The 27,553-nt window shown below is 48.2% G+C and overlaps 1 protein-coding gene across 2 annotated transcripts in view; it reads left to right on the top strand.

Moving 5' to 3' along the window:
• Positions 1 to 27,553, top strand: part of LOC115941562 (homeobox protein engrailed-1) — an 84,080-nt gene that overhangs the window by 12,937 nt on the left and 43,590 nt on the right. For both annotated transcript variants that reach the window (XR_014143644.1, XR_014143645.1), the window contains exon 3: positions 15,511 to 15,727. The gene's annotated coding sequence lies outside the window, so the exon portion shown is untranslated. The remainder of the gene's footprint in view (positions 1 to 15,510; positions 15,728 to 27,553) is intronic.

The raw sequence follows: 27,553 nt of genomic DNA, 5'->3' as shown, positions 1-27,553 counted from the left end.
GATATTTGCCCACCTTCCCTCTCCTCTTCTGGAGATAATTTGGCCAAGTCACTTCCCTATGCACAGCTGCGGTTTCCCACTCGGGTTCACTGTTTACTTGGAATTTCTTTAAAACCAGCGGCGCCAAATTGCCCTCGCTCTGCGTCTTCTCTGGGCGGGCCTCCGCCCAGGCCTTGCGGAGCTTCCAGAAGGGCGCGGTCGGGCAAGGAGGACGCGAGAGGCCTGGGCCTAGCTGGGACGCGTCCTTCGATTCTTTGCTCGATTTCCCACGCCCGCCGTCCCCGCCCCTGCAGAGTGAGCTCCGGCCTTCACCGCGGGCCACCTCACTTCGGGCTCCGACCCAGTGGCGTCTCCTCCTCATTAGGCGGAAGCCAGGGGGACTCGGGATGTTGATACCCCAGAGAGGACAGTTGGACCCAGTTCCACCCTCATCAGGCCTCGAGTGCCTTATCTATTGTCTGAAATGCCCTCACAGGGCCGAGCTCATTGGTGGTGCATATCTAGTGTGGGGTGGTTTGGCAATGGCAGGGAAGTGAGGGGCCCAAGGTGCTGGGTGAGTGTTGGCGGAGGAATGAATTTGAAGGAATTCCCTTCCTCGTCTCACCTTACCCAGCCAGTTTCATTCAACTAAAGTAAACGAAGTGCCCTTTGGGGGATAAAACTTTTGGGGCTCTCCAACCCCGCAGGACCTGGGGGTGCGGTGTGGGGAAAGGAGGCCCTGTGTATTGTGCACCCCGCGTGCAAACTTCGGCCCCAAACAGAAGCAGCCACCGAGTGAAAGTAAACAGGGATGTCCGGGCCGGCGAAGGCACCACCACGGCTGACGGCTGACGTTCCTGCGTGCGAGGGAAGAAGACGCTGCTCCCAGCCGCGGCCTGGGCGAGGCGGACGTCTCCATCGAATCTGCTCATTTGCCTTTCTCCGGGACGACAACTCTCGATCTCTTCCTCCCTAGGCTCCCGCACCTCCTGTTACCCCAGGGAGAGTTGTTTGTACCACCGCCCTCCTCCTAGGAGAGCTGCCCGCATTTGGATTTGGCCCACCAATCCAAGCAATTCAAGACCTGCCTGGCGAGGCGCTAGGCAGTCCTCCCTCCAGCTTCCCAGGGTGGGGTGGCGGACCCCCTTCTCCCCTAGAGACCCTCTAGAGCCAGAGTGTTGATGATCATTACTTTAAATTAAAAGTCCCTTTTTTCCTTCCGTCTAAGCCCCAACTTAGTTTCAGAGAATGAAGCGTGAAAGCTCTTTTATGGAGATTACCGATGCTTCATTTATTCCCGCAAATGGCAAACACGGCCCCGGGAAAAACCGAGCGAGCGAGCTCCTTGTCTCGGATCCTCAACCGTCTCCGTGTTCACAAGCTCACTTGGCTGTGAGACGGGGCGTCGGGGAAAGCCCCTGCAGTGGGCTTACCTGGGGAAGGGAAGAGTTCCTTTGCTGGGTCTGTGGCAGCAGTCTCCCGCTGGATGGGAAAAGGACCTAGCTACAAACCCCGGACTGGAGAGCTGAGAGATTTGGGACCAGGGAAGTGTGTGTGTGTGTGTGTGTGTGTGTGTGTATGGGGGGGTGTCCAGAGCTTTACCCTTGAGGATCCTTGAGGTATGGAATTTATGCCTGATCCCGAAATACTGGTTATCCTCAACTGCCCGGATTTCTCTTGCATTTCCTTTTGACAGTGGGATTTGGGGTGCATTGCAGGAGAGAACCAGGAGACCCATGTGCCGCCTCCTGACCTCATTTCCCTTTCATTCCAACCCTACACCAGCCTTTGTGACCTTCTCCATGCTGGGCCAAGTGGTTGTGTTCATAGTGACAGTTCTCTCTCCACAGTTTTATTTTGGTACCTATGCACCGCCCCAAGGGCTGGTAGTCCCTTCTGGAAAGGGTGGGTCATTTTGGAAATGGATCCAGAGCCTCTTAACCTTTGATTATACAAAAGTCACCTAGTGACCTGGTGGTTGTCTCCTCCCTTATCAGGGGTTCTTTGGTCATTTCACAAGGGGCAGTTGGAATGAAGTAAGGAGAGCCTCCAGGAGAAAAACGACAGCGAGTTCTTATTCTTTTGAGACAGAGCAGGAAAGTTTGAAGAGGGAAAAGTATAAGCTTCTGGAAGGAGAATTTCCCGAGTTCAGGCTGAAATTCCTTTGTGACACTGTGTTATTAACTCCAACGCAGTGGCGTCTCCACATTCCGGCTAGCCCACTCTGGGAACCCCTCTGACACAAAAGCTATTGTTTGTGGGGGGGGTGTGTGTGTGTGGATAACCAGGAGGGGCCATCAGCCCTTCCTCATCTCACCTTACCCAGCTCCCAGGTTGCAAGGAAAGTGAAAGTGCTGCTTTTGTTTTAGAGGGGCTTGTGTTTTGTTTTTGTTTTTGTTTTTTTTTAAGAAGATAGCCTATGGAAGTGTGAGAGTGGGAGCTGCCCTCCAGTGTCAGTGGACCAGGCTAAAAAAAAAAAATGCACTTTTCCTTAGTATATAGCTGGTGACTTGTCTATAGCTTGCCTGGGAGTCAGGCCTACGTAGGTGCCTTTTCTGCCCTTAATGGGTGATGGCTCTTATACCACAGAGGTCCTCAGTGGCCAAGAGGGGCAGTGTAAATGGGTTTTGAGAGCAAGGTCACCCTACAGAGCCTGCAGAGGTTCCGTGCAGAAAGGGAAGGCGAGGCTCCCCAGGTGGGGCCAGGGTGCCGCATGAAGTATGTGTGAACACACCACACTGAGTCGGGAAAGAAGGAAAGAGGGCTTGCTGCTTGCATGAACAGTTGCCAACTTTCATTAATTACTCAGTCACTTTAATGTGAAAGCAAATACCAAAATGCTTTAGTGCCCATTCTGGATTAATGGCCTGCAAAATTAGATGAGGAGGGGGCCAAAATGAGAGTTGAGGTGTTCAGGACTATGCAACCCTTCTTTTAAATCCAGACGGCTTTTTGGGTGGTTTTGGTTTTTCTGCCCCCCCGCAGAAATGCCTCAGCAATGCCTGAGGTGGTGGTCTGTAATTTGAAGACTTAAAACAAAAGGTATTCCATCGTGAACAGAGGTGGGAGTCTCACGATGACAAGCGTCAGAGGGAAAACCTTCTGCTGTTTTCTGATCAATTATTCAGGCCCTCAGCCTGGCCTATACCGAGTGCCCGTGACCCACAGAAGTGGGCACCAGTGGGAACGGATTCCTTATGTTCTAGGTGCTCATTTTGGTGTGCGATAGCCCAGGTTTTCACGTTAGCCAAATGGGTTCCTGAAGGCTATGCCTGGGTGTTTGGAATATTGTAAACAGATTCGGAGCCTATCTCTTAACTTCAGGAATGTCAGAGACAATACCTCTGGGACCATTTTTGGTTGGTTAACTTAGCTGAACTTAATAACCTGTGAAATAGAAAACAAAGTCAAGTTTAGGTGAGCCTACCTTAGTTTACGATGTCGGTAGCTTCAGGGAAAAAAAAAAATGCTTCCAACTTGTCCCACATTGAATCTGTTTAGGATAGTAAAATACACCACAGATTTACTGAATTTAGAGGTTATGTTTGCTTTTCCTTGATACTTTTCCTTCTTATCCTTGTATTTGTTCATGTGTGTTGTCAATACATGTGCCGGCATTTTGGATGGATTTTTCTGGGAATTGGGTTTGTACGGAGCAGTGTCAAACAGCTTTAGGCTTTGGGTTTGGAACGGGGCATTAAGGGCTGGAATGCAGGGTGACTTTGCATGCTGGTTGTCACAAGATGTAGATGAAGCCGGAAGGGCATCCCTGAAATGGCTCAGGGTCTATTTTGGGGTAATGTTCCTCAGAGTTATTACCAAGGCAAATACCTTCTTCATCATAAGCATCACGTTTCCGAATGGGCAAAACTGGGGCAGAAATTTGAAACATCTTACTGGGGCCATTTTATGTTTAATAGCTTGCTGTAAGTTCACTGTTGCAGGCCTAGCCCTTGAAGGATACATTCTTGGAATTCTGGGGCTCTTTCTGGGATTCTTTTAGGCACAGTCTATACATGTAAACCAGTTTGAGTAAAAATGACACAGTGAAATAGGAGTCGGTTGAAGTCAAACAAATAGCAATGTGGTTCTTTAAACTACTTCCCACCCCTTGCCCAGACTGGGCTGTGGGTGAAGAGCAGGCCTGTGGTCAGTCTTCCTACCAAGTGTACCGTGTGCGCCCAACTTCCTGGGGTTTAATAGGGTGTAGGTAGGGGACAGATTGGGGGGACTGACACCCCAGAATTAATTCCCTTTTGAAATCAAGTGAATTTACCCTAAGTGAATACCTTTCATACAATCGGAGGATGTCGGATCCCAGGGGGAGGAATTCAGAGCTGGCCTTTGAGCCGGACGATGACTCACATCTCCTTGGTGCTCAGGTTTGAAACTCAAATCCTAGGCCCTTGAAAAGCGTGTGTGTTTCCTCCAAGAGGTTATGGGACCTACACAGAAGCTACACTTGAACTACTTCAACCTCAAGGAAAGTCCCTTTTTTTCTCTTATTAATTTCTATAGTTAAGGACCTTATAAAAGAGATGGCTGTGTGTACTTTGCCTTGGGAACCCTAGACAGTGAGCTGTCAGCGTCTCTGTGGGGCCAAGGATTTAATATGCACAGAGGTGGGACGCCGAGGATCAGAGTAAGTTGCAGAACCACCCAGGATCAAGACGAAATCGGCCCCCTTAGATGATCTGACTCCTTATCTTTGGCGTCGGCACAAACGAGTCATCCCAATCCCTGCAGTTTTTCCAAACTTACCTAGAGTCTCATCCCTGACATTCTGACAGGCAGATGCCAGAGTGAAAATGGGAGTTTATGCCACTGTTTGACCATCTCGGCTGTTGTTTATTTATTTTCCTGTGTGGGAGGGAGTGAAGAGATTACAGGAGGAGAGGATTTCTGGGAGCCTTTAATGGTAGACATAGGCTGATCTTTTTTTAAAAAATGGAGTTTGCCGTTTAATAAATAAAACTGCACGTGTCACTCTGGGAAATGTGACGTGTATTTGGGTGGATAAAAGATTCATGAGGAGTCAAATCACGGGATGTGTTGGATGCAGCTTCCTTCCGTGTCTAGAGTCACATTCTGAAGAAGGCAGGTCTCTCCCCTCAGGTAACTCCGGGGCAGGCCTCAGCCTCGTAGGCCTTCATGAGAGGGAGGAGCTGGCCAGACTCCTGGGTCCATGGGTCACGTTTGTCTCCCAAGTGCCTGTCCTCCAGCCCCCTCTCCCCCGGGTCCAAGTAGTAGGAAATGCCTCGGAATGACTTTATGCAAAAAGGAGTGGAGGGGTGCCCTTGAGCTTTTGGCACTCGATTTGGACTGTTTTCTTTCTATCACAACGTGTGTCTGAATGGTGGGAACTTTCTCTCTGGAAGAGAATTATTTTCGTGCACAATTGTCCGTCCTGCTAGGAAAGTTATGGCTGCCTTATAAAAGGGGACTGCCGCTCTTCCTTTGTCCTAGGTTGGGAAGGCCTCCTGGTCAATAAATACATATTAATCATGTAAAAGGATTGACATGCAAATGAAGGGCACCATTGACAGGCCCTGGATGGCAGAGGGGAAGCCCTTCTGCAGCTGTGGTCCTGGCCAGAGGAAGCCAGGGCCACACCAGGCTTTTTGCTGGGCGTTTTCTAGAGGGTTAAACACCCTTTTCTAATAATTGAAATAAACACCCTTTTCTAATAATTGAAAGAGTTAATTGAGCTGGAGATTGCTTTAGGATCTTTCGCTTGCATCCTTCTTAGCTTTGTCAAATCTCCAGGTTTGTGGGGTTTTTTTGTTTGTTTGGTTTGTTTTGTGTGTGTGTGGTTTTTTTTTTGTTGTTGTTTTGTTTTTTAATTTAAGTCTGGCAGTAGGCAGGCCACCCTTTGGATCGCTGTGTCTCTGGGCCCAACTGGAAGTCTCTAAAGGTACTTTGTTCTTCTGATCAAAGAAAAGTTCAACCCAACAGAAGAGCAGTTAAAAGCTTAGCGGAATTTTTTGAGGAATGCTTGATATTGCAGGAATAATTATTAGTTGCCATTATGAATTACTGCTTATAAAATAGCATGTTGTACATTGTTGTAGCTTTCTTCACAGAGCACAGAAGACAAAATAACCTTGCTATAGGCAGAGCTAAGCTTTGATTCAGATTTTTCTACGTGCATGACACCTGTAGGTACGTTCAGTCCACAGCAATGATTTTCAGGATACATATGACCACTGGAGAATATGATTTAGTGTCAGGATATGTACAGAAAATCTTTTGCTCTAAAGACAGAATAAAAGACAGTATTATGCAGTATTATGTACTAGCAGGTCTTTGAGGTGAATATAATTGCTTTATCCATTATGAATTATTAGAATATAAGAAAATATCTTAACTCCTCTATAAGACTCGGTTATTCTATATACAGAAATCGAAGTGAAGAGTATTTGAGCAAATGGATGGTGTAACTTTGATTTTCCTCCTTTAGGGGTACGGGATCTTTAAGGGGTGGACAATTGGAATTTACATGATTTAGGCTCAGAGTTATGCCTAGAAGCACTTGTCAGCCAAAGCGTATGTGTTCAGTAACTTTGGAATTGGACCGCAAAATATTGATGATATTCCTGCTCCGGCCAGAGGTGTCAAAACGGGCCTTAGTTTGGTAAAGACAGTGGATGGATGTCTGTGGGTTCTGGCAGGTCAGGGCCTGGGAATAGTTCCCGGGGAGCCATGTGCATGGGCCTGCTTGCTGTCTTTCTTTTGTGGTCTGTGTCTAATCTTATCTGATGCTCTGCAACTGAGTAACAGGTCTAGCCACACCAACTGGAGGAAACAAGTGGGAATCTGAATGGTCTTCCTTTCCTGGTCTGAAGCACTAACCTCCCTGTCTTGTGGGTTAAATGTCTCTGAGGATGACCGGGGGACCCAGCTCCTTCTGTATTTTGGGGCTCTATTAGCACTCGGACCGGGATATTGACTTGTCAAAACATTTGCATTTTCCCCTTTAAATAAATTCATGAAAATGTTTTTCGATGGGGCTTGTCGGCTCTGAAAATCCACACCCAGTTTAAAATCAAGCACCAAGTCTCCACAGTTCTCACTATGGACCTATTATGCTTTAGTGTGCTTTGCTAATGTTTATCTAGATTCTGGAAGAATCGAACGTTACCTAGAATTCGAACCTGGCAAACATGTTGTCTTTTGAATTACTGCGTGTGTGTGTTTGTGTGTGTGTGTGTGTGTGTGTGTAAAAAAAGTAGCTACCACCAGAGATAAATTATTTAACATGATTTTCCTGTATTGTGGAGAGTCAGACTGCGCCTCATTTTTTGGATTATGATTTGTATTATGAAATGCTTATCAAATGTTTTCCAAAGATTAGTTTAATTTTAATTAAATAAACCTTTCTCAAGAGGAGGCTCCCAACTATTTCTTGTACCCAGAGGCTAACGTACTTGTTGGTTTTAATTATTTTCTGCTGTTACCCAAACTGCTTTGGGTACTCCCGCCCAATTAAATCAAAAGCGCAGGTTCCTTATACACAATATGTTTAATATTTAATTTTAATTAAATCAACTAAATTGTTTATTTAATTTTATGTGCATTATTGTGCATAGAATGATGCAAAATTCATGATAGGAAGAGTTAGGGTGGGGAGGTGTATCAGAGAGCTAATACAAGCTAATTATGGAGCTTAAAGGAAACTTCCCCTTCATTTCCAGGGAAACATCCTTACCAGAACCTGAACTTTCTCTCCCAGCGGTCCATGACTGCGGCCGCTGTGGATGAGGGTCTGTTGGCCTCTTTCATCCTCTGGAGCTCGTCTTACAATTTGCAGCTGCAGCAGAGGCTCGGCAGAGGACAGGGTATGTGCGGGCATGTACACGCTGTTGTCACGGCTCATGCTCGAGTGACATTTCCTACTTTGCTGAACAAGGAGCCACCAGCACAGTGCTCCTGGAAAGGACCGTTTTCTCCCAAAGACACAGGCAAAACTTCCAGAAATGCCTTCCCACCCAGGAAGGGCCCATTCTAATGGCTTTGAGCTGTGGGATCCAGGCCAGGGCTTAGAACTGTGGAGGCTTGTGAGGGGGCTCACCCTATGGTTGGGAGCAATTCTTTTAAGGGAGGGGGCCGTTGGCTTGGCTCCGTTGCATCTTTAGGGTATGGTTTTTCAGGAATGTTTTCGTCTGCACTGTGCTACACTGAACTGTCTCTCACTGGAGTGCTCAGTTCCCAGGAAATCTGATTTAACAGACGTAGGAAATAGAGACCCCGAAGCCCCCAGATTTCTCTCTCGTCTGAGTCGTCTCTAAAACAAGGGGCTCTGGAATAAAAAGTTTGAAGTGCCCCAGTTAAAGGAGCCCACTGAAATGTGAGGCATTTTCTTACCTCTCTTCTGGATTTTCCTGACTTAACAAATAATGACATTATCACCATTGTGGCCTGGCCGTTGGGGCACCTGAGCCAAATTTTCCAAACTTGATCTCATGAGGTGACGCATTCGCTGAATGTCTTTTCACTTCGGGGTTTTGCACATCTGGGCCGTGGTGGACTATTTATATTTACACAATTCATCACTCTATACTTTTTTTTTTTTTTTTGTGGGAGGGAATAGTTTCTTTCTTGGAGCCTTCTGCTTATTGAGACTCATTAGGTGTATGTAGTGAAATATAACCTTTAACATGATTTGCTCAGCCACTGGGAGAAAAAAAGGAGAGGAAAAAAATAAATGGAAAGAAGAACGAAAGTGAGAAAGGAAAAAGAGAGAGCGAGAACTAGTTCCCATAGGTGAAGCTGTTTCAATTCCCACTAGCCACCTTACTTGAGAGCAGGGTGCTAAAAATAAACTCTCTTTCTCTTCTTTGCTGTTGTTTGTTTGCTTCCCTCCCACCCCCCACGCCTGGTTTTGTTTCAGTAGATTAAATATTATCATAAAAGTAGCTGATGATGCAGGAAATTAAAAATCAGGTTGTGGAATATTTTGCAAAAGCCTTTTTATACCTACAGCTCCTACCCAGTTGGGACAAACATTAGTTTTAAACCGAAAGCATTTGTCAGGCTGAATTTTTGCTTCATATTCGGGAAATATTGAGGAGCACAGTTAGCCTGAAAGGAAAATCAAAGTGGAAAAAAGAGTAAAAAAGGTAAAAAGTGAGTTTAGAGGGAAATCAACGTTGGCTCACTGGGCATAGAAAAAAGAAGTGTCCTCACCTTCCATTTATGTTGCACATCTGTAAGCTTAAAAACATTTTTAGTATAAAACACAAACCTGTGTCGTTACAAGACATGTGTCTGAGGGCAGACACCATTGAATTTGTGGGATGCTGCTGTGTCATCACGTTTAGCATCAAATTATGAATTAAACAAGAAGAATGAATAACAAATTAGGATTCGCCTAAGCTTAGCTTTGTGCAGTGGGACAATGAAAATTTATTTGAATTCTATTCCTTGATGAGGTTACAGATTTTTCTCCCCACAGAAGATACACATTAATGCTGTGGAGACAATTATTGGAAGTTCATTTTCTGCGCCCATCTTAGAAACCTTTTCATGGAAGCAGGAAACTCCTGTGCAGATTTCGATTTTCGACAAGCCCCTGACTATAGAACTTTTCCTTTGCCCCTCTCGATGGAGGAATCATTTGTTAGAAATATTTTGAAGGTGATAGCAGCGCTGAGTTGTGTGTCTGTGTGGGTGTGCTTCTTTGTTTTTGTTCTTTGTCGCCAAAGTGTAGGAAAACAATTGTTAAAGATGTTGGCTTTTAAGAGTCTTACGCCCGGCTCAGAAATGATAGGCTTCTGACAGCTGGACCTGTTTGTGAAAGAAAGAAAGAAAGAAAGAAAGACCATAATTTCCAAAGCCGACTGCACTTTTCAAAGTACAGTCCACTGTTCCTCCTCACCTAACTGGAACCGGGAAATAATGTGTTGTGATCCTGGCTAATGCCTTCACCACATGCTGAAATTGGGGTGAAGAAAGGAAAGGTGGCTGGAATGCTCACAAGGGAGCAGACGAGCAGACAAGTTAGATATAGTGGGAGCAATTTCTTGTGTTGCTGGATGTGAGAAAACTTTTCAAGCCCTTAATGTAACCCATATGCATCATCATTCCAAGCTTATTAAAGAGGCTAAATAGACATATAAGATAGACATAAAAATATCACCTGCTCACATGCCGAGGGTATTTGGGGAAATTAAAACAAAACATAAGCCGGTGTGACTGTTGGTTATTTGCTGCGTGAGCGTATGTAACACCTAAGGGATGTCGCCCTATTATTATTATTTAATTTTCTAAGCAGCTTTTTCCCTTTGAAGGGTTTTAGGTCCGCAGGAAAGTGGTGGAGACTCTTGCCTATTTGTAGGGTTACTGTAAAAATTACAAGTTTGCCTCTTACTGAGTTCATTCTCAAGAGCCGGAAGGCTTCTTGCTGAGGTTAGATCTGATGCGATTTGTGCAGCTTCTTCGTTAGGGTTCCTGTCTCCCTTGAAGAAGACGCACCGGGCTTCACGAACAAAATGGGTTTAGAAAATAAAACGACAGTGAAGTGTATACAGATAGCCGATGGCTTAAAACAATAGCCAGGTTTCGTCAAAGGAACAGCTTTGCATGGACTGTTTTCAAGGAGGTGCCCCTGTGGTCTCACCTCGCCTCCCTTCCAGCCTGTCTGCTTCTGTAGACACGATTCCTGCTAGCTTGCTGTGTCTCTCTCCGTGTCGCCTTTGAGATCTGACCACAACTGGGGCAGAACCTGACGGCTCCCCTCTCCGCCCCCCGCTTCCCTTCCTAGTCCAAGGCCTGTCTGGTGCCCCTGTCCTCGTATTTCTGCTCTGGGGCCTCGAGCAGTAAGCAGTTAATGTATTATGTTAGGTTTTGTCTCTTAATTTCAAAAGTGGGGGGCTAGGGAGGTAGAGAGTGTGTGTGTGGTGTGTAACCCCTCTTGGAAATCAATCACCGAAGTCCCTCCTCAGAGGTCCTGAAAATCTCCTCTTGACTCCCTCCTCCCGCTGACCCCCTCACCCTCTCGCTGCCTGCCTCCATCCCGACGTGCTAATCACATTCAGGCCAAAGGCAGGGCCGGGCTACCTGGCTGCCGCCCAGAGGACATTTTATTTTATTTACAGATTAGCTGTTAACCCCTGAAATATGGATTCTTCTGGAAGCTGTGACACAAGGAAGTCTAGCCCACTTGGGCAGTTCCAGCCCGGAGCTGCGGTAGTACTCACCTTAATGAGCTGTGTCCTTCGGAACAGAGCCCACAAGCCAGAGGTCGGGGGGTGGGAGGAGGTGGGGGGGGACGCCTGGCCCCCTCCCAGCCTTGCCACCTGAGGGGACGTGAAAACATGTGTGCAGCCCAAGGCCTGGCCTCAGAGTGGATTCCACTCCAGGCTCTGGTGGGATCTCTGCTTTCGGTCACCAAGTGGGTTCCAAGGTGATGATCTCACACTTGGGTTTATACACTTTTCTGCGTATTTCTAAATAACAGTTGCCCTCTCCGAAGCAAGGACTTTGAACAGATATGCCCTTCTTCCCACAAGACTGTAACTACTCACAATCTTCGAAGAGCATCTCTTTCAGAATGACCTTTGTGAGTTAGTGTACAAATCACATATTCACACACATGCCCTGTCACAGACAAATAAAAGCCGTTTTGTGATTTTATATCCAGACCTTGCTCTTGCTCAAAATGGCTTTTCCCGGCCTGATCACTCACCTTATTCATCAGACTTGGCTCAGAAGGACTTTTGACTCTTTCCCAAACTCAGATCTTCCTTGAAGCAAGAAACTTCTCTATCACTGGAGATTTTCAAAACAGTGTACCACATGCCCTGACACACTTCCAGAAGAGTTCTTAGGGGTTTTAAGCATGGCAGTTGGAATTGGAATAAACCTACGAGTCCCTGGGCATCTCTTGAAAGGCGACAAAATACACCTTGGATGTGAACGTTTTGGGTTGGTGGCAATTCCATTCTCAAAACAATGTAGCCAGCAGACCTGCCATACTCCACCCCACCCCACCCCACCAAGCCAGCTTGGAGCTTGCTCCACTGGTAGCTGGACAACTAGTAAATATTTGTTTGAATTTCAAGCAGGTTCCTCAGATGAAAATCTGAGGCCTGGTTTTAAAGACATGGTAAAATGTTTGGTATCGGAGAACCTGGTAATGGTATGTCTTTAACAAACTCTATTTGCATCTTTAAGACTTCTCTGGTAATATAGATGTGTGGATAACAATGATATATAAAAATTCATTAGCCATGAAGCATGTTCTGAGAATATATTGTTGGTGAAGGAAGACCTAATCCTTAGCAAGTATGTTTCTTCGTTTCCATTCATTTATTACATATATGTTTTATATGTCTGTAGTTTGTATGTAATATGTATATATTTTAAGCAGCCCCAGGATGCCCCACCCTTTCTACTAGGACACCGGAAGAGGGCTAATTAGGAGGGCATCTACACTGGTACCTCTGAGCCTGTGGCATTGGTAAAGGAAGGGCTCCTAAAACAATTTGGGGGGAGGTAATTTGATATTTGACATTTCCTTATACATAAATTTCTGGTTAGGTTGTTTTATTTTGGATTGCTTTTGTATGCACTCTACCCCCACCGGTGCATGATGGATCCCTATGCTCAGTGCCTGTAGGAGGAGGAGTCCCAAGTCAAAGAGAGCCCCAGGGGTGTGAGTACATGCCTAGAGAAGCTGAGGCGGGGCTTCAAGGGCTCCCCAAAGGAGGGGTAGAGCATGGGGCAACTTCTCTGGCAGGCTTGACCACTACCCCTGGGAGGCCACGCTGCGCTTTCCGGCACAGAACATGGTGCTGGGGTCACGAGGCCAGCTTCTGCCACCAGCTGTGTGATCTTAAGTAGGACTCTTATCATCTCTGGATGGGAGCCTAGCATTTGCAAGATAAAATGATTGGATGAGCTCAGCAGTTCCCTACTTGAGGTCTTTGACAGGAGTATCCTGGGGAGGAGGGACCTATAGTAAGTCCCATTGTTTTCAGGCGACTGCTGGAAACTTCCGCCCTCCACTTGCTAAGGCTGCCTTGGCCAACCACACTTGGCATTTCCTAGCTTTGGGCGGGAGGTAGAGCAGTTCCTTGGGCTCATGGATGCTGTTTCATGCTGACCAGGAGCTCTGGCTGCCAGTTACATGTGTCTTTGGTTAATAAAAATGGGAAAATAAATGTATTGTTATTCAATAAATATTTAAAAATCAGTAACACTTATAAGATACCTGGCATATTGTTGGCCCTTAATAAATGGTAGTCGTCATTATTATTAATATTCTTCTAGCTTATCTGGTTGGCAAGAGCTTTTAAAATGTAGGCCATAGCAGGGACATTCATGGGGAGACAGTTGGGAGCCCAGGGGGCTGGTTTCCAGACCCTTCCAAGAAATAATATGATCTCAGGTTCTCCTGGCTGCAGGCTCCTGGTGCAGGAGGGCAGGGTGGGTACGTGAGGACTGGCGATCCCAAGACACCGAACCCCAGGGAACAGAGTCTCCAGCCCTATTTCACTTAGAGCCCACCCTTTCCCCCAGCTCCTTCTTAGTCCTGAGCTGGCCCCGTCTGCTGGGTGGACCGGCAGTCCAGCTCTGGTGGGCAGGGTCTTGAGACTGAACCTCAACAGCCTGGCTGCCTGATCCTTTGCTAACTACAGGTTGCATGGTCTGACGCGAATAGGGATGGGGTTAGGGAGAGACATAAGACTTATGAGGGACGGTTTTCTTCCTCAGCGAGTTTCACATCTCCTCGTCAAGGTGATGTAATTCAGAGTGCAATTGCACAATTGCTTTCATAGAATTTTTTTTTAAATTTTTTATTGTTATGTTAATCACCACACATTACATCATTAGTTTTTGATGTAGTGTTCCATGATTCATTGTTTGTGCATAACACCCAGTGCTCCATGCAGAATGTGCCCTCTTTAATACCCATCACCAGGCTAACCCATCCTCCCACCCCCTCCCCTCTAGAACCCTCAGTTTGTTTTTCAGAGTCCATCGTCTCTCATGGTTCGTCTCCCTCTCCCCCTCTTTCATAGAATTTTATGCCACACATTATAATAAGAACTACAATTTATTGACTGCTTCCTATTTGCCCAACGCTCTCTGGGATATTAGCATATATATTATCTCACTGACTTTTTAGACAAGCCCTGAAGGGTGTATCAGTATTTCCATTTGATGATTTCAGACACTGAGGCTCAGAGAGGTTAAGCGACTTGCCCAAGATTACACAGCTAGATAGTGGCAGAGCTGGGATTTAAAGCCCATGCTCTTTCCAAATATTAAAGATTTGTTGCAATTTGATGAAATATCCCACAGTATGAGGAAGACAAACATTAGCAAGTTCCCAAAGAGTCACAGAGTGAAAGGTAATCCAGAAATGCTTCCGGGAAGAAGAGAGTTGTTGTTGTTGTTGTTGTTTTTAGGAGAGTTTTGAGTTGGCTCTTGAAGGGGAAAGGGAACAGGGAACAGGGGATTGAAGGGGAAGGTGTGGACTGAGCTGGGGGCCGCATGTGTGCAGGAGAGATGGGAGAGCCGGCATGCTGGTTTTGGGGTGATGGCAGAAGGCTGAGCCCCCTGAGCGTCAGATTGAGAGTGATGCCCCGTGATTGCTGCTTGGGGAATAGGTGACACGGTTGGACACCTGTCTCTTTCCGATGCCTTTGGCTCTGTCTTTCTCTTTGGCTCCCATTACCTCTCTGCCCACTGGAGGCAAGGGCTGCTCTGGGACTCCTACTCTGTGGACAGCAGTCAGATTCCAGGAAAAAATTGGCCAGGGATTTACTTTTCTGCTCCCTCCTCCCCTCCACCCATCCTCCCCTCCTCCTTCCTTCCTTCCTTCCTTCCTTCCCTTCTTCCTCCCTCTCCCCCTCCCTTTCTTTTTCTCTGTCCCTCCTAATATTTTCTTTTCAAGACTAGCATTTAGGCAAGAATAAAACTGAATGAGACCAACCACTCGTAGTGTAGCTCTCCCATCCCACCACTCCAAACCGCAATTTTCCGCTTTTCTCCAGCGCCTTCTGGCTCTTGTCCATTTGTTCCCATCAGGCTGACGGTTGTAAACACTGGGTAGATACAACCTTTTATTTCTTTTGACCTTGATATCAGAAACTTTTTTTCCCCTACGTTGTCACAAAATTATCAATGGGTGCCTATATCCCACTGGGCCCCGGGGGAACCCTGATGGACAGAAGCTTCTCACCATGGCTGCATTTCTAGTTGTTTCTTTGGTGGGGGGGAGCTCCTTTCCTGCTGCTCTTATCACTGAGAGACCCAAGAGGTGGGCAGGGGCTGTGGGAGCAGAACACAGAGGGGTTGGGCTGCCTGGGGAGGGGGACGGGGCAGGCAATAAGTCAACTGACAGAGATACCTCGGGGGATACATGCGGCTGGTGGGAGCCAGGAGAACGGGGTGGCGCTGCCAGGGGGGCTGATACTTATTTCTTGCAACTATTACGAGGACTGAACGAGATCATGTTTGCAAAGCTTCTAGCTTTCAGTAAACATAGTTCCCTTACTGCTCTTTCCTTCCTTTCTCCTTCAGGTGGTCTTGAGCAACTCGGAGGTATTGATGATGGATACAATGATCTCTGTATAAGGAGGTCTTAGCTATGGGCCTGGCAAAACGATGGTCAACCCATTCATTCAACAGATGTCTGCAGAGCAGCTGCTATGTTCCAGAATGTGGGCCTGAATGAGACAGGCAAGACCTCTGCCAACATGGACCTCACAGTCTCGTCGGAGAGCCAACCAATAAACAGGTAAACACAAAGATAAGAATGTCCCATAATGTTAGTTCTATAAAAGGATGCCAGATGTTTAAATTGGGAGGTCAGGGGTGGCAACTGAATTTTAGATGGAAAGGCCTGGAGGGGTATTTGGTTGGAAAGCAGGGCCAGGGGATCTGTCTCAAAATGGTTTTTTCTTAAGGTGGGAGTTTCTTTGGATGTGTCTTTGGGAAGGAGCCATTTAGGATTTTATGGGAGGAAGAAGCTAATGTAGGCTCTCCCCAAAGCCCATCCTCTCATGCCAACACTGTTGAGGGGATAATTAATGTCTGAGCTGAGTTCTGCATGATGAGAAAGAAACAGCACGTGAAGTTCTGGGGGAAGATGTGTGTGGCCATGGCCAGCACTCAGGGAGGTGTGGGAAGAGGGGGCAGGGTGTGTGGGGGAGGGCTCTGGGAGGCTGAGCAGGCAGGGCCTGTGGGCCTGTGCCCTCAGGGTTTGATTTCCAGTGCAGGGAGTCACTGGAAGGCTCTCAGCAGGGCTGGGGTGCCCTGGTCGGGCTTAGGGTGTAGGCATTTAGACATTAGAAAATCTTTTAGAGGAAGCAGTAAGTATGAATGGCAGACCCAGGCGTGATCAGGCCTATCTGGGAATGTCACATGTGCTGGGTCCTATTGGGTGAACTAGAATGTGAATTGGTATAAATAGAGTACATGCTATGGCCAATGAGACATTTGGAAGAGACGCCACAGTTGTGATGTTTCTGTGACCGTGAGGCAAAGGGGAGACCTGGGGAGGAACCTGGGAGAAGCCTGGGTGGAGGACCGTGTCCAAGGCATAGGGGGAAAGAAAGGCTGGGGCTCTGTGTGTGTGTGTGTGGGGGGGGGCCGCTGGGCATTGGATGCCCCCCTTTCTTCTCCTGGTGTGGCTTCCCCGATCAATGACTGTGTCCATGGACCCGCCAGGCCTCAGGCTGGCGCAGCTTCTCCCAGGCCATTCGTGAGCTTCCTTGGGTTCCCAGGGCCTGGCCACTGCTCCTTCTCTCAGGAGTCTCTCCATCCCTGCTGCCGCCAAGAGTAGGCAGGCTCACATCTACAGGGAACACGGATTGTTGTGATTCTGTTATGATTCTTGAAGAGCAAGTGCGTGTCTATCAGCTCACCTGTGTACACGTATTCAGACACTTCTGGTCACACCAACTTGAGCGACTTCTTGCCGCCACGCAGATCCTCTGACGTATATCACCCCCCACACATGGGCCTGACTCGCCAGGCCCTGGCAACCCACAGATGTTTGTATACATTCGTGGACCTGCCACAGTGCAACTCACCTCATCGGTTGGATTCACATGCAAGCTCCCAACACAAAAGGCTGCACCAGCAGAAGATCCTTGGTTTCCTGGACCCTCCCTCTGAGGAGCAGGTCTGGGTACAATGCGCCGTCCACGAGGCTCAAAATGCAAATTCCATAGACAGGCGACTCTGAAACTGTGCTTCATGACCCCTTAGCGAGTCATGAAATCAATTCGCGGGGTTGCAACTAACTTCCAAAGAAAGTGCAGAAGATAAATTTGGATGGAATAGGACGGGAAATGTGAGTCGGTCTGTCCTACATAGTAAGGATAAGTGTAACGTGAGCTTTTTTTCAAATGCGTATTATGTGTACCAGATTGCAGTGGAATTTTTTGTTTTTACTGTGACTTGTGGCAGAAAATGTTTGAAAGACACCACAAAACCTTCTATCTTAGTCTAGCACTGTGATGGGCAGTACGAGGAGCCCTTTCCCCTCCCCTGCCCTCCAGAGATGCTGGCTAGTGGGGAGCCTGAGCCCCCGCAGAGCTCAGTGATGTGGCCTACTTGTGCCCTGACCCAGGGGGGTGGAGGGGTGAGGCTGGACGCTGAGATGCTGTCTGGTGGGTTGGCTGAGAAAGAAGCCAGGAGATGCTTATAAACCTGAGTGGACAGGACCGGTGGACAGGTTGGTGGTGGCAGAGGGGTAAGTGACGGCTGAGGCTCCAGCCAGGTTTGGGTGTGGGGTGGACTGGGGCTGGGAATGCAGGTAGAGGAGAGACTTGTCTTTTGTGAAGGTGGATAGTGAGATTTGACACCAGCATATTGAGTTTGGGTGGCAAGGGAGACTTTTAGTTGGCCACAGCCGTGGTGGTCCTGGGTAGGGTCTGGGAGACAGTATGGGTCGGAGGTGCAGGTGTGGGGTCTGTTGCATGGGTGGGAGCGAAAGTGGGCTCAGGGGGGCAGGGGGTCAAGAAGAGGCCCAGGAGAGAGCCCCGAGAACCACTGCCATGCAAGGAAGGACCAGAGGCAGGGACACTGCGATGGGAGAGAGGCTGTTCTAGAAACCAGGGGGTGAGTTCCAGGGAAGAGGCATGGACTGCTGTGTCCCAGGCGTCCCTGAGCAGAGAATCTAACCAGAGAGGAGACCTGAAACAACCAGATGGCTGTTCGGGACTGAACTTCATGCTGTCGGCTCCGTGGGCCAGTGCGCCCCCCGAGACCTGCCAGGACTTCCCTTGACATGTTGTCATCAAGAGCCAAGAGGGAAGAGAGTGAGGTTGGGACAAGGTAGAGGTAGAGCTGTGTTGTCAAACTGGCAGAACCACTGGCCTCCCCTCCCCTCAGCCGCCGAGTGACACAGCCCCCTACCACAGCAAGGGACATCGGGAGACATGAGTTATAACTCTGGCCATCAGGAGCTCCCCTCACTCTCCACAGGCCTCATTTCCTGACCGAAAAACAAATGGGATGTCACCAGAATGATCTCTAGATCTCTGCCTTCTCTAAAATTCTTTAAAGCCTTCTGCGAAATGGGGTTTATCATCCTTGCCCTGCTTCCTTCACAGGAGGAACGCTTTGGAGAATCGTCAAGAACCACCAAAGCAAGGGTATTAAGATTATAGTCATCATTCAGGGTATTTACCCAAAGAAAATGAATACACTAATTTGAAAAGATACACGCATGTTTCCTGTAGCCTCATGTGTAATAGCCAAGATATGGAAGTAGCCCCAGTGTCTATTACTAGATGAATGGATTAAAAAAAATGTGATATACATACACAACGGAATATCACTTGGCCATAAAAAAGAATGAAGTCTTGCCATTTGCAAAAACATGGACGGATCTAGAGAGTATTATGCTAAGAGAAATAAGTCAGACAGGGGCGCCTGGGTGGTGCAGTAGGTTGAGCATCCGACTCTTGGTTTTGGCTTGGGTTGTAATCTTGGGGTCGTGGGATTGAACCCCACGTTGGGCTCCGTGCTCAGTATGGAGTCGGCTTGAGACTCTCTCCCTCTCCCTCTGCCCCCTGCACATGCGCTCTCTCTCTCAAATAAATAAATCTTTAAAAAAAAAGAAATAAGGCAGACAGAGAAAGAAAAACATCATATGATTTCACTTATAGTGGAGTCTAAAACACAAAACAAATTGATTACATAAACAAACAAACAACAACAAAAATAGAAACAAACTCAGAACTCTAGAGAACACACCGATGGTTGCCAGAGGGGAGGGGTGTTGGGCACGGGGAAAATAGGTGAAGGCGATTAGAGATCCAAACTTCCAGTTATGAAATAAATAAGCCACAGTGATGAGAAGTACAACATAGGGAATACTGTCAATAATATTCTCATAACTTCGTGTGGGGACGGATGACAACTAGACTTACCGTGGTGAGCATTTTGTAACGTATGCAAGTGTTGAATCATTATGTGGTATGTCCGAAACTAATAACATGTATCAACTATACTTCAATTAGAGATTTCGAAAAGGGTTATGGTTGTTCATAATTAGACTCAAAAAGGCCCTCAGCAGCCTGAGGTAGCCAGGTAGCTGTCAGAACTCTCCATTCCTTTCTCCTTCCTCTCTACCTGCTTACCCGTTTGCTGCTGTATTCTCAAAATTGTGCATAGTGGTTGGCAAAAATGGGGGGATAGGAGGAACTGAGGCAGAAACTTATTAAGCCAGTGAGTAATTGTTGGGTACAGACTGGGTGCAGGTATCTGTTAGATGCTGGGGTTACCATGGAGACCAGGATACAGGATTGGCTGTGAAGGCTTCTGCTGTTGGTGCACAGCAGAACCACCCCTGCAGCTCTTCAAACCCAGGTTCCATGGGTCCCGTGCTAGACCCACCTCTCTCAAAGCTTCAAGGAGGCCACCTTGGCATGTGTCTGTTGAAAAAACTCCATAGGGGATTTAATTGCACTTGGAAGGGTGAGGTGAGGACCAACCACTGAGTGGGAAGACGCAAAGCAGCTCCCTGAGATGGAGTGGTAAGTGCTAGAAGAAAGTAGGGTCATGAGTGCTGGGACGGAATGCTAAGGAACCCCAGAGCAGGGGTGTGTGAACATAGATGCAGTCAGGGAAGACTTCCTGAAGGAGATGCTGCCCATACTGAATTTTGAAGGATGCGGGAAGAGGGAATAGCAGGTGCGAAGGCACGGAAGCTTTAAATGGATGGCCATATGCCACCTTAAAGGTGTCTACACATAAAGTGCACAGTCCGGCTTAGAGGTATACCTTATAGGCAAGCCCACCTGTGACCCTGAGAAAGTCCCATTGCAGATCCCTCCCTTTTCACAACACGGGCTGGCTTCCATCATGAGGCTGGATGTGTTCTCTGGGGAACCGGTTCCTGTTAATAATGGATTTATGCAAACAAGAGTAGCAACCGTATTAAAGCACACCAGGGTGAGAGGCAGGCTTTTCTCAGATTTCACCCGGATCAGGCAGGAACAAATGGGTAAATTTACCAAGGCCTCATTATGGGCAGGTCTGTCCTGCATTGTTGCTAGCTATTGTAAAGAAAGTATTATTCCTGCCATCTTAGCTGTTCAGAGAGATGGAGTGACTTGCCCAAGGTCACACAGCAAGTGTGTGGAGAATGAGGACTTGGGTCTAATCCTACTTGGGCACACAATGAGGTGGCTAAGAGTGTGGCAGCCAAACTTCCTGGGCTTGAATCCCTCATCCATGTGTCTGAGGGATCTCGGGGCAATTTCCTTCAGCTCCGGGCTCAGTTTCCTCATCTTTAAGAAGGAGAGGCTCATGGGGCGCCTGGGTGGCTCAGTTGTTAAGCGTCTGCCTTCGGCACAGGTCATGATCCCAGGGTCCTGGGATCAAGCCCTGCATTGGGCTCCCTGCTCAGTGGGGAGCCTGCTTCTCCCTCTCCCTTTGCCGCCCCCCCAACTCATGCTCTTTCTCTCTCTCTTTCTCAAGTAAATAAATAAAATCTTTAAAAAAAAAAAGAAGGCGAGGCTGACAGAGCCTTCCTGGTAGTGCTCTGGTGAGGACTGAATGCGCAGTGCCTGAGCGTAGTGGGTGCCCAGTCAGTGGTGCTGAGAACACCCCAATGCTGGTGGCAGTCATGCTCACTCCTAAGTCTGGGCTCCCGCCCTGTCACACCCAGGGAACAGGTCCGAGGGACTCAGATTTGGCAGTGCCCAGACTGCCTACCCAGCTCTGACATTCCGGAATGGGTTGTGAGTCTCAGTTTCTGGAAACCCAGCTGAAGTCCTGGGATAACTTGTCTGGAGGCACGTGGATTATCCCTTCGACCTTCCTAAGCACCCAGTTTGCTCGACTTGGCAGAGGCGGGTACGGGGACAGAAGCCTCCCTGTCTCGTCTGGGATGGTGTCGGTCGTCTCCTGTCAGGAGGCTGGGCTGCCCTGTAGAGCTCTGGGGAAAACTATGAATGTAAAAGTAGAATGGGTTGTTGTGGAGAGGGCGCTGGCCTACCTGCCCCAGCGGTAGACAGGAGAGACAGCAAGAGAAAACTCTGAAAGTGGCCAATTTTCTGCAAGTATTCAGTTTTAAAGCCCTTTGGATGCAATTTCTAAAGGGCCTATGTGCAGGGGCAAGCACCGTGGCAGGGCTCAGGGCCGTCAGAGGCTGCAAGGGCATGGCTGGGGGGCAGGTGGAGGCCTGCCAAGCGGAACTGCAGCCCAAGCAGGGGGGCTGAGGGGAATTTCTATGCAAATGAGCCTGACAGAGGCAGGGGTGTGTGTGTGTGTGTGTGTGTGTGTGTGTGTGTGTGCACACGCCCCATGATGGCAACCACACTCCTAACACTCCTAAGGGCGCATCCTGGAAGATTCGGGAAGCTGCTCGAGAAGAAAGCCAGAGACAAAGGGCTGGGAGGAACAATGCCAGTGAAGATGGGCACGAGTCGGAGCCCAGGACTGGGGCCTGCTGCTTCCAAGACCCCCAGCTCTAGGCCTGCTGGAGGTGGGAGGGGGCGATGGGCCCAGGGCAGGATGGCCGTCAAGGTTGGGACACCTCTGACAGAGCTTTTCCTATGCTGTGGCGGAAGCAAAAGACACTGCCTGCTTCTCTCCTGTGGGTCAACTGAGGTGGAGAGTCGGGGCCCAGTTATCTAGAAAATGGCATCGGAATCCATTGTGAAAGTCAAGGGGCTTCTCAATTTGGCCCAAATCATCCCGGCTGTGTAGTCGCAATGATTCTTTTCCTCAGCCAATTCAAAATAGTAATGGTTTGCGGCCAGACCCTGTGGGAACCTGCGAATCTTCAGGACCTGCTGACGTAGGGGAGGTGCTCGGGAGAGAATATTGAAGAGACAGAAGAGAAACTCTCATGCCAGGCGGGCTGAGGAGCATTCCAGGCACCATGAGGAACACCAAGCAACATAGCAGATGAGGGCCTCACTGGCCGGAGAGACAGAGCTCACCCAGGAAGGACAATGGCCATAGCTAATAGTTTTGAGCATTTGCTATGCACAAGGCTGTTCTCAGTTCTTTACGTATATTAAGTCATTTAACTCCTGTGAGAATATGAGGTAGGTGGAATTACGAAGCCCCTTTGACTAACATGGAAACCGAGGCACAGGAGTTCAAATTACGTTCGTGAGGCCCCAGAGTGAGGGCCAATCCCGTGGGGAAGATATGATGGACACCTTATTGTAGCTGAGGAAATGAAGCCCAGAGAGACCAAGGTATCCAGGATCACTCAGATGTATGCAGAACCCCCCTTGGCTAGCTGGTACCTGGGTATGCAGAGGCCCGCGTGGGGCATGTGTAGACCTTTGACTGTAGCCCCAACCCAGGCCTTGTGACCTGAAACATAGGCATTTTCTGCTGGTCCTTCATGCCTGGGGACCCTCAGATACCCGGAGTCCCCCCAGGTCCTCTGGAACCCCTGGGCTACTGGCATCCTGGGGCCTGCCCTGCCTGCCAGGAGCAGATTTGCCCAGCCATTCGGCTTTCTCCACAAGTGCTCCCGGGCTGAAGATGGAGCTGGACCTCGGGGCTTCCTTAGAAAGACTTGGCTTGTGCACTCAGCACAGCACAAGCCTGCACTGCTAAAGCAGCTCGACTGTCGGACATCCTCTTGCTGGACCCTGTTGAGGGGCTCAGACTTCATCAGTGGCTTGTAAACATTTGGGGCCAAGATTCCTTTGTTTAAATAACATCTTATTCAAAAGTTTCGTAAGACAACAGTGGCGCTGGGCTGGCTGAGGATGGCAAGGCCCCTGCAGCTTGGTGGCCAGCCTCATCTGGACGCTGTGAAGGCCACGCCTCAGGGCCCCCTGCGTTCCTTGGAGCACATGTGAACCCCCATGAAACAGGTGCTTTCTGACGTCCTGTCTAGCCCTAACACCACGTCTTGTGGAGAAGCTTGAACACACAGCAGGGCCATGTCTTTGGGGTCCAGGCCTGCTTCCGGTCTGTTTTGGGGAGCAGACAAAGAGAAAGGACAAAGGCTTCTGGGTCCCTTTGGCCTTCATCCCACTCATCAAGTGCATTTGTGGGTTTGGGGTGAACAGACCCACGTTTTAATCTCATCGCTTCCAGTTCCTAGCTGGGTGACCTCAGATAAATCATTCCATGGGTGCAAGCCTGTTTCCTCTCCCTCGAAGGGGTGCTGGGTTTGAGTCAAGTAACGCCCGCCGAGTCCTTAGCCTGGCTTCTGGCATAGTGTACTCATGTGCTACACCACGGCTCTCCAGGGGTGTTTGGGTCCGGCTCTGGCAGGCACATGATGTCAAGGCTGCACCCAGGCTTTACTTCTGGCAAAACTGGGAGGTGCTCTGGGCTTCTCCTTTCTTTCAGCTACCCCCTTCTTCCTGCTCCCCTCGGATGCCACCAACAAAGCTGTCTTAGTCGTGACATTCTCTGGCCCGACAGCTTGTCTTATCAAGGTCACACACTCTTTGGGTCTCCCAAGGTGAACATCAGCAAGCCTGCTACACCGGGCTCCTCTCCCAGGTAGGGCAATGAATTTTGTCCCGTAGAACTTGACCGTGCTCTCCTGGCCACCTGCCCGGGGACACCTGGCCTGCTCACCTTTCTGCCCTCAGCACCCAACTCCAGCCCAGGGCATTTCAAACAGGCCATTTTAATGGCGTATTGGGATAGAATGATCTTCCTTCTTTCTGATCCAAAGGAGTGATCCTGAAGATAGAAATGTCTGGCCAGCTCCGGGGGTGTAAAAAAAGATTCCCTTGTGCAAAGACCCTAACGCCCTTTAAATTATGGAAGGGTCTATGTGACAGGCCTTTGCTGTGAGGCCCGAGGGGGAGGGTTTGCTGTTTTGTTCGGGAGGCACGTTTTTAACCTCAGAAAATGTCAGTCGAGGCTGTGGGTTGGTGCAGGAGGGAGAAAGGGACTTGTTAGACCCAGACCAGGACCTTCTTTGAGAGGCCGGAGAGGAATTCTTTGACTAAAACAAGCCATTCTCAATGCCAGGCAAGGAGTTCTTTGTCTCCGTGGTAGCCAGAGATGATGTAGGATGGATGCCAGGAAAAAATACAAATTTCCCAGGGGAGGACGCAGACCAGCTGAAGGAAATCAGCATTTTTCCAGAAAACCATGATGGCGGTACCAAAGGCCAGCACAGCTGCCACCGTCTGGATCTTCTGGAGCCTATTACCTGGCCCAATGCCCCCAAGTCTGGGGTGCTTGTATTATCCAGGTAATGGAACACAAACACGTGTGTTTTCCTGCACAATTACAGCTCTCGCAGCGTGGGCCTAAATAGTGACTCCACAGGCAGAGCCAGGGGGCTTCGGGGACTATCCATGTGGAAGGCGATGTTTCAGAGGCTTTGGCAGGAAGGCTGAAGTTCAGGGCTGCTTGCAGTAACCCAGACTCCCATCTGCTTTGTGCTCTGAAGGCCAGAGTGTTGGGTCTGATTTTGTACACCTGCCCGGTTGCCCTGTGGAGGTGGCAGTAGAGGTTCGACCAAAAGGTGAGGGACAAGAATCTGTGGCTCGGGGCAGTCAAGACCCTCATGCCAAGGGGAAGCCTCTTGTGTCTGCATCCAGAAGCAGTGCCTGCTAGGAGAGTGGACAGCAAGACCCTTGGCCCAGGGGCATCTGCTTCTCTGATTCAGATGCCAGAGCTGACCAGGAGCTCATACAGCATCTAGTCTAACCCCTTCATCCCACAGGCCAGGAAAGCGATCTGGAGCTGCTGAACGACTGGCCGTTGGAATTTCAGTGGGCATTTTAAACACCTCTGATCCTTTTGAATAGGATCAGCATCCCCAAACACCACTGTGCTTATTAAGTAATCCACAGTTTGGGGCAGGGTTGAAATGAGAATCCAGGCTATAAAAAAAGGCCACTTAGGAAAAAAAAAAAAAAACCAACAAAACTAATGCCATAAGCAAAATGAAATGAAAAACTGGGGGAGAATGTTTGTAACTCATCATACCGGGAAAGAATGAATTTCTTTAATATATAAGGAGCCATTATAAATTAATAAGAAAAGAACCAACAACTCAACAGAAAATTTATCTGGGAATAGACATCATTTACAGTAGAGGAGGTTCAAATTGCTCTTAAAATATTTGCAGAGTTGCTCAACTTCACGCATAATAGCGGAAATACACATTTAAAATTTGAGAGACTGCTTTTTAACTATCCAGTTGGCAAAGATCAAAAAGGTCCGCATCACCTAGTGGGGCCTAGGCTGTGGGGAAACAGACACTTTTATACAATGTTGTTGGAAGTATAAATTGATAAAATCTCTATGAAGAGTAATTTGATAATAACTATCAAAATGAAAAATGCATGTTCCTTTTCACCTCCAGGAATCTCTCCTATAAATACATTAGCACACTTGCGAAGTGAGCCGATACAAAGTCTGTCAGTAAAACACTGGCAACAACAAAGGAGTTAGAGTCAAATAATTAAGAGCCTACTTCCATAGAGGACTTCTTAGATAAATTATGGTATATCCAGATAATAAAATATTACACAGCCATTAAAAAGAATGAACCAGTGCTCTGGATGGATATAGAATAATCCCAAATGCATATATTTTTTTAAAGATTTTATTTATTTATTTGACAGAGAGAGACACAGCGAGAGAGGGAACACAAGCAGGGAGAGTGGGAGAGGGAGAAGCAGGCTTCCCACGGAGCAGGGAGCCTGACGTGGGGCTAGATTCCAGAACCCCGGGATCATGACCTGAGCCGAAGGCAGATGCTTAATGACTGAGCCACCCAGGCGCCCCCAAATGCATATTTTTTTATATGACAAAAGTAATTGCAGAATACATGCAACCATTTGCATGAATAATAATATATATATTATATTATTACATATATTATATATATACACACATATTTGAAATTGCTTGTCTGCGCATAGGTTCTCTTTGGGAGGATATACACAAAACAGCAGTGGTGGCCTCTGGGAAGGGAAAGTGGACGTCTCTCAGCACAAGTCTTGGCTGAGCACACGTCTGGGATGGGGTGGAGGGAAACTTTTCACTGTATGCTCTTTTGTTTCTTTTGAATTTTGTATCATGTGTGTCTATTCCTAGTTTTAAAAAAATGACAAACATTTAATTCAGCTACAGAAGATTTAAAGACGAGGGTCTCGGGGCCAATCTCACCTGTCATGACAATTCCACCTGGCTGACTGTGACCTTGGTGAGGCGCAGGCCAGAGAATGTCTGGGGTGCGGAGGAGCTAGGCTGGCTCAGAAGGTCTGGGGACACCCGCACCCCCCCCCAGCCCCCCCAGTACACTGGAATCAAAATGGAGCATTTGAAATGCCAGTGATCTTGAAAACAAATGGCTAGTTGGACCAAATGGCAGGCCCGTTTCCAAGTGTCTCTCTGACTTTTTCTCCTCCCCGTGCAGGAGGGTAAGGTCTGCGAGGTTAGGGATGGTTGGGTAGCCCTTTGCAGAGCCTGGGGCCTGCCTGAGTAGTGCTGAGCACAAGGCCGGTGACGAAGTCAGCTGGCTTTTGAACTCAGTGGGTATCATCTGGCCCTGCTGTATTCTCTGAGGTGAGATCTGCACTGGGAACAGGTGGTACAGCAGAAAGAACACGGCATTTGGAGTCACGCTGACCTGGCTTTGGGTGTGGACTCTACAAATATGAGGATTATAGTGTTAAATTAATTATACAAGGGGACTGTAATGTCCCTGCGGCCTACACAAGGAAACGTAAATCTAAGCCTGTAAATGCCTCAAGGTTATGAAATCAAAACGCGAAGGACAACCAATCAGAGACAGCCAGCTAGGTGTTCAGCTATAACCAATCAAAGAGTTTCCTTCCTTTGCTCTGGCATTTTCTCTTTATTTTTTTATTTTTTAAAGATTTTATTTATTCTTTATTTGAGAGAGAGAGAGCACATGAGAGGGGGGAGGGTCAGAGGGAGAAGCAGACTCCCCGCCGAGCAGGGAGCCCGATGCGGGACTCGATCCCGGGACTCCAGGATCACGACCTGAGCCGAAGGCAGTCGCTCAACCAACCGAGCCACCCAGGCGCCCCTGGCGTTTTCTCTTTATAAATCTTTCCCTGAGCTCCTGGAGGCAGAACACTCCTAACCAACTTCTGGTTTGGTGCTGCCCAATGTGAATCCGTTTTCA

The sequence above is a fragment of the Leptonychotes weddellii genome, chromosome 3 (assembly GCF_054177405.1).
Source record: "Leptonychotes weddellii isolate Sample4059 chromosome 3, ASM5417740v2, whole genome shotgun sequence".
NCBI lineage: Eukaryota > Metazoa > Chordata > Mammalia > Carnivora > Phocidae > Leptonychotes > Leptonychotes weddellii.
The sequence above is the reverse complement of the archived record's forward strand: the minus strand, read 5'-3'. Positions and strand labels throughout refer to the sequence as shown.